We start from the raw sequence: 11,830 nt of genomic DNA on the forward strand, positions 1-11,830 counted from the left end.
ATTGTTTTCGTGATGTTACCTAAACCATGTGCGTGCTTCCATGGTGCAGAAGTCAGCGTGTTGTGATTCTGGATGGCTAGCAAGAATGACAAACTGCCATGTGGGGTGGGGTATCGTAAAGTGGCTCGTTTCATCTTGTTATTGATAACATGTCTTGTTTTGACTGATTTCATATCAATGCTAATGTGGCTAAATTTAGCTAGCTACCTAATCAACAACTGTAGTGATATGAGAGAAGTGCTTATTGTGCAAATGTTTTCAATAAACATTGGAGATGAAATGTAGATGGCATGTCAACATTATAAGCCAACCCCGTCTGTTTTTCACAATAGTTGCGCACGAGTTGGTCTTGTTGCTAAACAACCAACCCGTCTATGGCTACATATGCGCACACATCCCTGTCTAGGTTTGTAGTAATCACATGTATGGTGTCAAATCCAATTAAAAAGTTGAACACGCACAAAATGGGGTGTGAGCAAGATGAAACCTCATTGCCCGACCATCGAGAGAGAAGAAATATGATCAAGCGAGCAGAGGTGTCCTGCGAGTTGTTAGGGTTGCGTCAATTCGAATCTGGTATCAGGATAAATATGACATTGAGTCACCGATTGTATACTATGTATTTTTATTAGCTAAGCAATAAGTGGTAAATGCAATTTTCATATACGGGCTCTCTGTTCCACCTCGCAGGGCAAACAGAACTGACTTGTTCCTGACAAAGATATTATAAATATACTCTGACAAAGGTAGTTCCTGCTTCCGAGCCGGCCTGTCCGAGTAGAGACTGGGCGTGGTTGAGACTCACCCAGCCTATCGTTGATTGTTGGCGCAGAGGCTGGTCCCAGCCCCCTAAGCGCTTCAGCGGTCAGTTGTTGTAGTTGTGTAGAATATACAGTTATCAGGCACCTGGCTCCTGTTATCTAACAAAAGACTGTTCTTGCAACACTACGTTCTGAATGTGCTCCCCCCAACTCATTGCACAGTTCCTGTATTCATGTCATTCTGTATTTTTCCATCATGAGAAAGGCCCATGGCCCTGAAACTGTTAACAATGTCTCAAGTCAGCAATGTTGCATAACACATACATCCACACAAACCAACAGCAAATAATATTCAATCACATATGGTAACGGGCTATAGTGCATAACACAGAACCTCACAGAGTGCGCAAGCCAGTCGGGAGTGTAAATTGAACTTGAGAGCTTGCAGTGTGGCTGAGCGAGCAGAACATTGTCACAGATCAACATCAAAAAAGTTAAATTCCACCTAAAACAATGACATGAGCACTGTCCCAATGAATCTCTGCTCAACTCCTCACTACTCACATCCTCCTCAAAACTCATTGGAGGAGATCTGAGGCGAGGAACCTAGGGTCGTCTCCAATTGGGTTTTAGAAGGAAAGGCAATGGTCAGTCCTTGTATCCATAGCTCTGTCTATGAATTTGAGTGGTTACATTTCTCCAACCCCATCCCTCAGATCCAGTGAAGATCTCCAGGTTCTTCAAGTGGGGCATCCGCATAATCTATAGAGGTCAGAACAATACACGAGATGGAATTAGATTTAATATGGAGTTGAAATCCAAATTTAGAGTACTTGTACAATCCATAGATCTTGGTCAAAAGGTCAACAAAAGTAGGGCACTGGAGTTTGAGGAAGGTGGAGCAATACATGCAGTATGTGCTGAGTTGTGTAAGGCATAAGATGAGTTGGTGACTCACTGGTCCAAACTTGGTGTTCTCTGCCTCATTGGTGTTGTGGTCCAGGGTGATGAAGTAGAAGCCTGACTCCACCTTGTCAAGCATTGTTCTTTCAACACAATGACCGGTCTCCTGAAAACAACTTGAGTGAGCGGGAGGAAAATAAAATGTCAGGAAATGTCACAGAGTTCAATTGGAGTTTACATGTTTTAACACCTTAATGTGCATTCAAGGTAACAGTCCAAGACCGCTATGGATAATACAGTGCCTTGCGAAAGTATTCGGCCCCCTTGAACTTTGCGACCTTTTGCCACATTTCAGGCTTCAAACATAAAGATATAAAACTGTATTTTTTTGTGAAGAATCAACAACAAGTGGGACACAATCATGAAGTGGCACTGTGATAGTCTCAGAGGTCCGTTAAAAGCGCAGAGAGCATCATGAAGAACAAGGAACACACCAGGCAGGTCCGAGATACTGTTGTGAAGAAGTTTAAAGCCGGATTTGGATACAAAAAGATTTCCCAAGCTTTAAACATCCCAAGGAGCACTGTGCAAGCGATAATATTGAAATGGAAGGAGTATCAGACCACTGCAAATCTACCAAGACCTGGCCGTCCCTCTAAACTTTCAGCTCATACAAGGAGAAGACTGATCAGAGATGCAGCCAAGAGGCCCATGATCACTCTGGATGAACTGCAGAGATCTACAGCTGAGGTGGGAGACTCTGTCCATAGGACAACAATCAGTCGTATATTGCACAAATCTGGCCTTTATGGAAGAGTGGCAAGAAGAAAGCCATTTCTTAAAGATATCCATAAAAAGTGTTGTTTAAAGTTTGCCACAGGCCACCTGGGAGACACACCAAACATGTGGAAGAAGGTGCTCTGGTCAGATGAAACCAAAATGGAACTTTTTGGCAACAATGCAAAACGTTATGTTTGGCGTAAAAGCAACACAGCTGAACACACCATCCCCACTGTCAAACATGGTGGTGGCAGCATCATGGTTTGGGCCTGCTTTTCTTCAGCAGGGACAGGGAAGATGGTTAAATTTGATGGGAAGATGGATGGAGCCAAATACAGGACCATTCTGGAAGAAAACCTGATGGAGTCTGCAAAAGACCTGAGACTGGGACGGAGATTTGTCTTCCAACAAGACAATGATCCAAAACATAAAGCAAAATCTACAATGGAATGGTTCAAAAATAAACATATCCAGGTGTTAGAATGGCCAAGTCAAAGTCCAGACCTGAATCCAATCAAGAATCTGTGGAAAGAACTGAAAACTGCTGTTCACAAATGCTCTCCATCCAACCTCACTGAGCTCGAGCTGTTTTGCAAGGAGGAAGTGGGAAAACATTTCAGTCTCTCGATGTGCAAAACTGATAGAGACATACCCCAAGTGACTTACAGCTGTAATCGCAGCAAAAGGTGGCGCTACAAAGTATTAACTTAAGGGGGCTGAATAATTTTGCACGCCCAATTTTTCAGTTTTTGATTTGTTAAAAAAGTTTGAAATATCCAATAAATGTCGTTCCACTTCATGATTGTGTCCCACTTGTTGTTGATTCTTCACAAAAAAATACAGTTTTATATCTTTATGTTTGAAGCCTGAAATGTGGCAAAAGGTCGCAAAGTTCAAGGGGGCCGAATACTTTCGCAAGGCACTGTAATTTAGCCAAATAAATGATAACTCACGATGTGGGACTGGATTGAGCTGAGCTTCAGGGCAATACCATGAAAAACAGAGATGCTGATGCTCAGATTTTTTATTTGATTTAAAATCTGTCAAACAACCCACCCCCCCACTCCCCTGTATCTCTCACAGAAATCATTTTCATGATCTCTGCTCTGATACAAAGTAAAACAACCGAGGAAGAGGCTTTTGGCATGAATGCATCAGCCATCACTGGAGAGTGAGCTGCACATTTGAGTCAGTGAAACAAGCATTTTTAGGATTATAATTTCTTCATTGTATCCTACAATGCGTGTTGCCACACAGCAAGGCCTAGGCTATTAATGGAGTCAAGTCAAGGTCGTTTTTAATTGAGCTCAGATTCTGTGTGAAAGTAGCCTGTGAGGTACTGCACTGACACAAATGACTGACTTGGTTGAAAAATTGATAATAAAAAGATTGTGGGAGCTGCACTGTTAGATTTCAGTGCACCCTTTTGATATTATTGACCATAACCTTGTTGAGAAAACGTATACTACCGTTCAAAAGTTTGGGGTCATTGAGAAATGTCCTTGTTTTTGAAAGAAGAAAAAAAAGTACATTAAAATAACATCAAATTTATCAGAAATACAGTGTAGACATTGTTAATGTTGTATATGACTATTGTAGCTGGAAACGGCAGATTTTTAATGAAATATCTACATAGGCGTACAGATGCCCATTATCAGCAACCATCACTCCTATTTTCCAATGGCGCGTTGTTAGCTAATCCAAGTTTATCATTTTTAAAAGGCTAATTGATCATCAGAAAACCTGTTTGTAATTATGTTAGCACAGCTAAAAACTGTTGTACTGATTTAAAGAAGCAATACAACTGGCCTTTAGACTAGTTGAGTATCTGTAGCATCAGCATTTGGGGGTTCGATTACAGGCTCAAAATGGCCAGAAACAAAGACCTTTCTTTTGAAACTAGTCAATCTATTCTTCTGAGAAATGAAGGCTATTCCATGCGAGAAATGGCCAAGAAACTGAAGATCTTGTACAACGCGGTGTACTACTCCCTTCAGAACAGCGCAAACGGTCTCTAACCAGAATAGAAAGAGTAGTGTCTAGTTTGAGAAACAGACACCTCACAAGTACTCATTAAATAGTACCCGCAAAACACCAGTCTCAACGTCAACAGTTTAGAAGTGACTCTGAGATGCTGGCCGTCATTCACAGGAGAAAAAGACGGAGATATCGAGGACAAAGGTCGGGATGCCTTGTAAGGATCTGGCAGCGAGTGGATAATTTTCCTTTACCATTGGTTCTAATTGTCACACCCTGATCTATTTCACCTGTCTTGTGCACTCTGTACGTTCTGGATTCTGATCTGGTTTATGAACTTCTGCCTGTCCTTGACCTGCCCTCTTGCTCGCACTTAGTTTTTCAATAAATAGCAGAGGCTCGAACCATCTGCCTCCGGTGTCTGCATCTGTCTCTCGCTCTGTGTCGTTATACTATTAGCCAACGTGCAATAATTGGATAATAAAATGGACGAACTACAAGCACGTATATCCTACCAACGGGACATTAGCTGTAGTATCTTATGTTTCACCGAGTCATAGCTGAATGACGACATGAATAACATACAGCTGGTGGGTTATACACTGTATCGGCAGGATAGAACAAAGAGTGGCGGTCTATGTATATTTGTAAACAACAGCTGGTGCACGATATCTAAGGAAGTCTTGAGGTTTTGCTCGCCTGAGGTAGAGTATCTCATAAGTTGTAGACCAAATATTTACCAAGAGTTTTCATCTATACTCTTCGTAGCTGTCTATTTACCACCACTAATCGATGCTGGTATTAAGACCACACTCAATGACTTGTATACGGCCGTAAGAAAACAAGAAAACGCTCATCCAGAGGTGTTTTACCTCATTTCTACCAGCATGTTAAATGTGTAACCAGAGGGGGTGAAAAAAAAACACCTTTACTCTACACACAGAGACGCATACAAAGCTCTCCCTCGTCCTCCATTTTGGAAAATCTGACTATAATTCTATCCTCATGATTCCAGTTTACAAGCAAAAACTAAAGCAGGAAGCACTAGTGACTCGTCAATAAAAAAGTGGTCAGATGAAGCAGATGCTAAGCTACAGGACTGTTTTGCTAGCACAGACTCAAATATGTTCCGGTGGCATTGAGGAGTACACCACATCAGTCACTGACTTCATCAAAAAGTGTATTGATGACATCGTCCCACAGTGACCGTACATACATACCTCAACCAGAAGCCATGGATTACAGGCAACATCTGCACTGAGCTAAAGGCTAGAACTGCCGCTTTCAAGGAGTGGGACTCTAACCTGGAGGCTTATCAGAAATCTCGCTATTCCCTCCGACGAACCATCTAACAGGCAAAGTGTCAAAACAGGACTAAGATCAAATTGTACTACACCGACTCTGACACTCGTTGGATGTGACAGGGCATGCAAACTATTATAGACCACAAATGGAAGCACAGCCATGAGCTGCCTGGTGACACGAGCCTACCAGACGAGCTAAATTACTTCTATGTTTGCTTTGAGGCAAGTAACACTGAAAAATGCATGAGAGCATCAGCTGTTCTGGATGACTGCGATCACGCTCTCTGCAGCCGATGTAAGACCTTCAAACAGGTCAACATTCACAAGGCCACAGGGCCAGACGGATTACCAGGATGTGTACTCTGAGCATGCGTTGACCAACTGGCAAGTGTCTTCACTGACATTTTCAACCTCTCCCTGTCCCAGTCTGTAATACCAACATGTTTCAAGCAGACCACCATAGTGTTCTTGGGCACAGGGACTAAGGTATCCTGCCTAAATGACTACTGCCCTGTAGCACTCACTTCTGTAGCCATGAAGTGCTTTTAAAGGCTGTTCATGGCCCACAGCAACACCATTATCCAAGAAACCCTAGACCCACTCCAATGTGCATAATGCCCCAACAGATCCACAGATGGTACAATCTCTATTGCACTCCACACTGCCCTTTCCTACCTGGACAAAAGGAACACCAAATGTGAGAATGCTGTTCATAGACTACAACTTAGCGTTCGACACCATATTGCCCCCCAAAGCTCATCACTAAGCTAAGGACCCTGGGACAAAACACCTCCCTCTGTAACTGGATCCTGGACTTCCTGATGGGCCGCCCTCAGGTGGTAAGGTAGGTAACACATCCGCCATTCTAATCCTCAACACGAGGGCACCTCAGGGGTGCGTGCTCAGTCCCCTCCTGTACTCCCTGTTCACTCATGACTGCATGGCCAAGCATGACTCCAACACCATCATTAAATTTGCCGATGACTCAACAGTGGTAGGCCTGATCACCGACAACGATGAGACAGCCTATAGGGAGGAGGTCCGAGACCTGGCCGTGTGGTGCCAGGACAACAACCTCTCCCTCAACGTGATCAAGACAAAGGAGATGATTGTGGACTACAGGAAAAGGAGGGCCTGTATCATCGGCAGGGCTGTAGTGGAGCAGGTCGAGAGCTTCAAGTTCCTAATGGGCCCTCAGATCCTCAAAGTTCTACAACTGCACCACCGAGAGCATTGCATCACTGCCTGGTATGGTAACTGCTTGGCCTCCGACCCCAAAGCACTACAGAGGGTAATGTGTACGGCCCAGTACGTCACTGGGGCCAAGCTTCCTGCCATCCACCTTTTATTTAACCAGGTAGGCTAGTTGAGAACAAGTTCTCATTTACAACTGCGACCTGGCCAAGATAAAGCATAGCAGTGTGAACAGACAACAACACAGAGTTACACATGGAGTAAACAATAAACAAGTCAATAACACAGTAAAAAAAAAGAAAAAAAACAGTATATACAGTGCCTTGCGAAAGTATTCGGCCCCCTTGAACTTTGCGATCTTTTGCCACATTTCAGGCTTCAAACATAAAGATATAAAACTGTATTTTTTTGTGAAGAATCAACAACAAGTGGGACACAATCATGAAGTGGAACGACATTTATTGGATATTTAAAACTTTTTTAACAAATCAAAAACTGAAAAATTGGGCGTGCAAAATTATTCAGCCCCTTTACTTTCAGTGCAGCAAACTCCCCAGAAGTTCAGTGAGGATCTCTGAATGATCCAATGTTGACCTAAATGACTAATGATGATAAATACAATCCACCTGTGTGTAATCAAGTCTCCGTATAAATGCACCTGCACTGTGATAGTCTCAGAGGTCCGTTAAAAGCGCAGAGAGCATCATGAAGAACAAGGAACACACCAGGCAGGTCCGAGATACTGTTGTGAAGAAGTTTAAAGCCGGATTTGGATACAAAAAGATTTCCCAAGCTTTAAACATCCCAAGGAGCACTGTGCAAGCGATAATATTGAAATGGAAGGAGTATCAGACCACTGCAAATCTACCAAGACCTGGCCGTCCCTCTAAACTTTCAGCTCATACAAGGAGAAGACTGATCAGAGATGCAGCCAAGAGGCCCATGATCACTCTGGATTAACTGCAGAGATCTACAGCTGAGGTGGGAGACTCTGTCCATAGGACAACAATCAGTCGTATTTTGCACTAATCTGGCCTTTATGGAAGAGTGGCAAGAAGAAAGCCATTTCTTAAAGATATCCATAAAAAGTGTCGTTTAAAGTTTGCCACAAGCCACCTGGGAGACACACCAAACATGTGGAAGAAGGTGCTCTGGTCAGATGAAACCAAAATTGAACTTTTTGGCAACAATGCAAAACGTTATGTTTGGCGTAAAAGCAACACAGCTGAACACACCATCCCCACTGTCAAACATGGTGGTGGCAGCATCATGGTTTGGGCCTGCTTTTCTTCAGCAGGGACAGGGAAGATGGTTAAAATTGATGGGAAGATGGATGGAGCCAAATACAGGACCATTCTGGAAGAAAACCTGATGGAGTCTGCAAAAGACCTGAGACTGGGACGGAGATTTGTCTTCCAACAAGACAATGATCCAAAACATAAAGCAAAATCTACAATGGAATGGTTCAAAAATAAACATATCCAGGTGTTAGAATGGCCAAGTCAAAGTCCAGACCTGAATCCAATTGAGAATCTGTGGAAAGAACTGAAAACTGATGTTCACAAATGCTCTCCATCCAACCTCACTGAGCTCGAGCTGTTTTGCAAGGAGGAATGGGAAAAAATGTCAGTCTCTCGATGTGCAAAACTGATAGAGACATACCCCAAGCGACTTGCAGCTGTAATCGCAGCAAAAGGTGGCGCTACAAAGTATTAACTTAAGGGGGCTGAATAATTTTGCACGCCCATTTTTTCAGTTTTTGATTTGTTAAAAAAGTTTGAAATATCCAATAAATGTCGTTCCACTTCATGATTGTGTCCCACTTGTTGTTGATTCTTCACAAAAAAATACAGTTTTATATCTTTATGTTTGAAGCCTGAAATGTGGCAAAAGGTCGCAAAGTTCAAGGGGGCCGAATACTTTCGCAAGGCACTGTACATTGTGTGCAAAAGACATGAGGAGGTAGGCGAATAATTACAATTAAGCAGATTAACACTGGAGTGATAAATGATCAGATGGTAATGTGCAGGTAGAGATATTGGTGTGCAAAAGAACAGACAAATAAATAAATAAAAACAGTATGGGGATGAGGTAGGTGAAAATGGGTGGGCTATTTACCAATAGACTATGTACAGCTGCAGCGATCGGTTAGCTGCTCAGATAGCAGATGTTTAAAGTTGGTGAGGGAGATAAAAGTCTCCAACTTCAGCGTTTTTTGCAATTCGTTCCAGTCACAGGCAGCAGAGAACTGGAAAGAAAGGCGGCCAAATGAGGTGTTGGCTTTAGGAATGATCAGTGAGATACACCTGCTGGAGCGCGTGCTACGGGTGGGTGTTGCCATCGTGACCAGTGAACTGAGATAAGGCGGAGCTTTACCTAGCATGGACTTGTAGATGACCTGGAGCCAGTGGGTCTGGCGACGAATATGTAGCAGGGCCAGCCGACTATAGCATACAGGTCGCAGTGGTGGGTGGTATAAGGTGCTTTAGTAACAAAACGGATGGCACTGTGATCAACTGCATCCAGTTTGCTGAGTAGAGTATTGGAAGCTATTTTGTAGATGACATCGCCGAAGTCGAGGATCGGTAGGATAGTCAGTTTTACTAGGGTAAGTTTGGCGGCGTGAGTGAAGGAGGCTTTGTTGCGGAATAGAAAGCAGACTCTAGATTTTATTTTAGATTGGAGATGTTTGATATGAGTCTGGAAAGAGAGTTTACAGTCTAGCCAGACTCCTAGGTACTTATAGATGTCCACATATTCTAGGTCGGAACCATCCAGGGGGGTGATGCTAGTCGGGCGTGCGGGTGCAGGCAGCGAACGGTTGAAAAGCATGCATTTGGTTTTACTAGCGTTTTAAGAGCAGTTGGAGGCCACGGAAGGAGTGTTGTATGGCATTGAAGCTCGTTTGGTTAGATAGCACAGTGTCCAAGGAAGGGCCAGAAGTATACAGAATGGTGTCGTCTGCGTAGAGGTGGATCAGGGAATCGCCCGCAGCAAGAGCAACATCATTGATATATACAGAGAAAAGAGTCGGCCCGAGAATTGAACCCTGTGGCACCACCATAGAGACTTCCAGAAGACCGGACAACATGCCCTCCGATTTGACACACTGAACTCTGTCTGCAAAGTAGTTGGTGAACCAGGCAAGGCAGTCATTAGAAAAACCGAGGCTACTGAGTCTGCCGATAAGAATATGGTGATTGACAGAGTCGAAAGCCTTGGCCATCTCGATGAAGACGGCTGTACAGTACTGTCTTTTATCGATGGCGGTTATGATATCGTTTAGTACCTTGAGCGTGACTGAGGTGCACCCGTGACCGGCTCGGAAACCAGATTGCACAGCGGAGAAGGTATGGTGGGATTCGAGATGGTCAGTGATCTGTTTGTTGACTTGGCTTTCGAAGACCTTAGATAGGCAGGGCAGGATGGATATAGGTCTGTAACAGTTTGGGTGTCTCCCCCTTTGAAGAGGGGGATGACTGTGGCAGCTTTCCAATCCTTGGGGATCTCAGACGATATAAAAGAGAGGTTGAACAGGCTGGTAATAGGGGTTGCGACAATGGCGGCGGATAGTTTCAAAAATAGAGGGTCCAGATTGTCAAGCCCAGCTGATTTGTACGGGTCCAGGTTTTGCAGCTCTTTAAGAACATCTTCTATCTGGATTTGGGTAGAGGAGAAGCTGGGGAGGCTTGGGCGAGTAGCTGCGGGGGGCTGTTGGCCGAGGTTGGAGTAGCTAGGAGGAAGGCATGGCCAGCCGTTGAGGAATGCTTGTTGAAGTTTTCGATTATCATGGATTTATCGGTGGTGACAGTGTTACCTAGCCTCAGTGCAGTGGGCAGCTGGGAGGAGGTGCTCTTGTTTTCCATGGACTTTACAGTGTCCCTGAACTTTTTGGAGTTAGAGCTACAGGATGCAAATTTCTGCTTGAAAAAGCTGGCCTTTGCTTTCCTGCCCGACTGTGTGTATTGGCTCCTGACTTCCCTGAACAGTTGCATATTGCGGGGACTATTCGATGCTATTGCAGCCTGCCACAGGAATTTTTTGTGCTGGTCGAGGGCAGTCAGGTCTGGAGTGAACCAAGGGCTATATCTGTTCTTAGTTCTGCATTTTTTGAACGGAGCATGCTTATCTAAGATGTGAGGAAGTTACTTTTAAAGAATGACCAGGCATGCTCAACTGACCAGATGAGGTCAATATCCTTCCAGGATACCCGGGCAAGGTCAATTAGAAAGGCCTGCTCGCAGAAGTGTTTTAGGGAGCGTTTGACAGTGATGAGGGGTGGTCGTTTGACTGCGGACCCGTAGCGGATACAGGCAATGAGGCAATATACCAGGCGGCGTCAGAGGAAGGCCCTGAAAATTGTCAAGACTCCAGCCACCCTAGTCATAAACCATCACTGACCCCCCTTTCCTGTCTGTTCTCACCCTCTTCTGCCACTCAGTCATGCTGGTCTTCAAAGTCCTACTCCTTTACTAAACCCTGGCATCCTTGACTTCACTACAATGTTCTTAGTTAAACCAGAGATCGTATATAGAAAACAAAACCACATTGGCTTTGGTTAAACATTAGCTAACTAGCTAAAGTTAGTTTCAAAGACAGTACAAAAACTCTGTGGTTAGTTAGCTTGCTAACGTTAGCTTTCTAGTGAGCTGATATTAACCTATATTGCCCCATCAATAGCGGCTTTAATAGCAGAAGTTCAAATAACTACCTATTTTAATATTGAAATCATAGTTGATCAGCTAGCTAGTTGGTAAGCTAGTTTCTCTACTGAAAAACTATCAAACTTAGGCTGACTTCTTTATTATCAGCCATTGTTCACCTTTCACTGTACTCTTTCATCTCTCTGGTAAAAAAAATCTGGTTAGAGAGCAGTGAAGCTGTGATTTGTCTAAAAACCTAGCCAATTGT

Source organism: Oncorhynchus mykiss, chromosome 20, assembly GCF_057628025.1.
Source record: "Oncorhynchus mykiss isolate SJ-2025 chromosome 20, ASM5762802v1, whole genome shotgun sequence".
Lineage (NCBI taxonomy): Eukaryota > Metazoa > Chordata > Actinopteri > Salmoniformes > Salmonidae > Oncorhynchus > Oncorhynchus mykiss.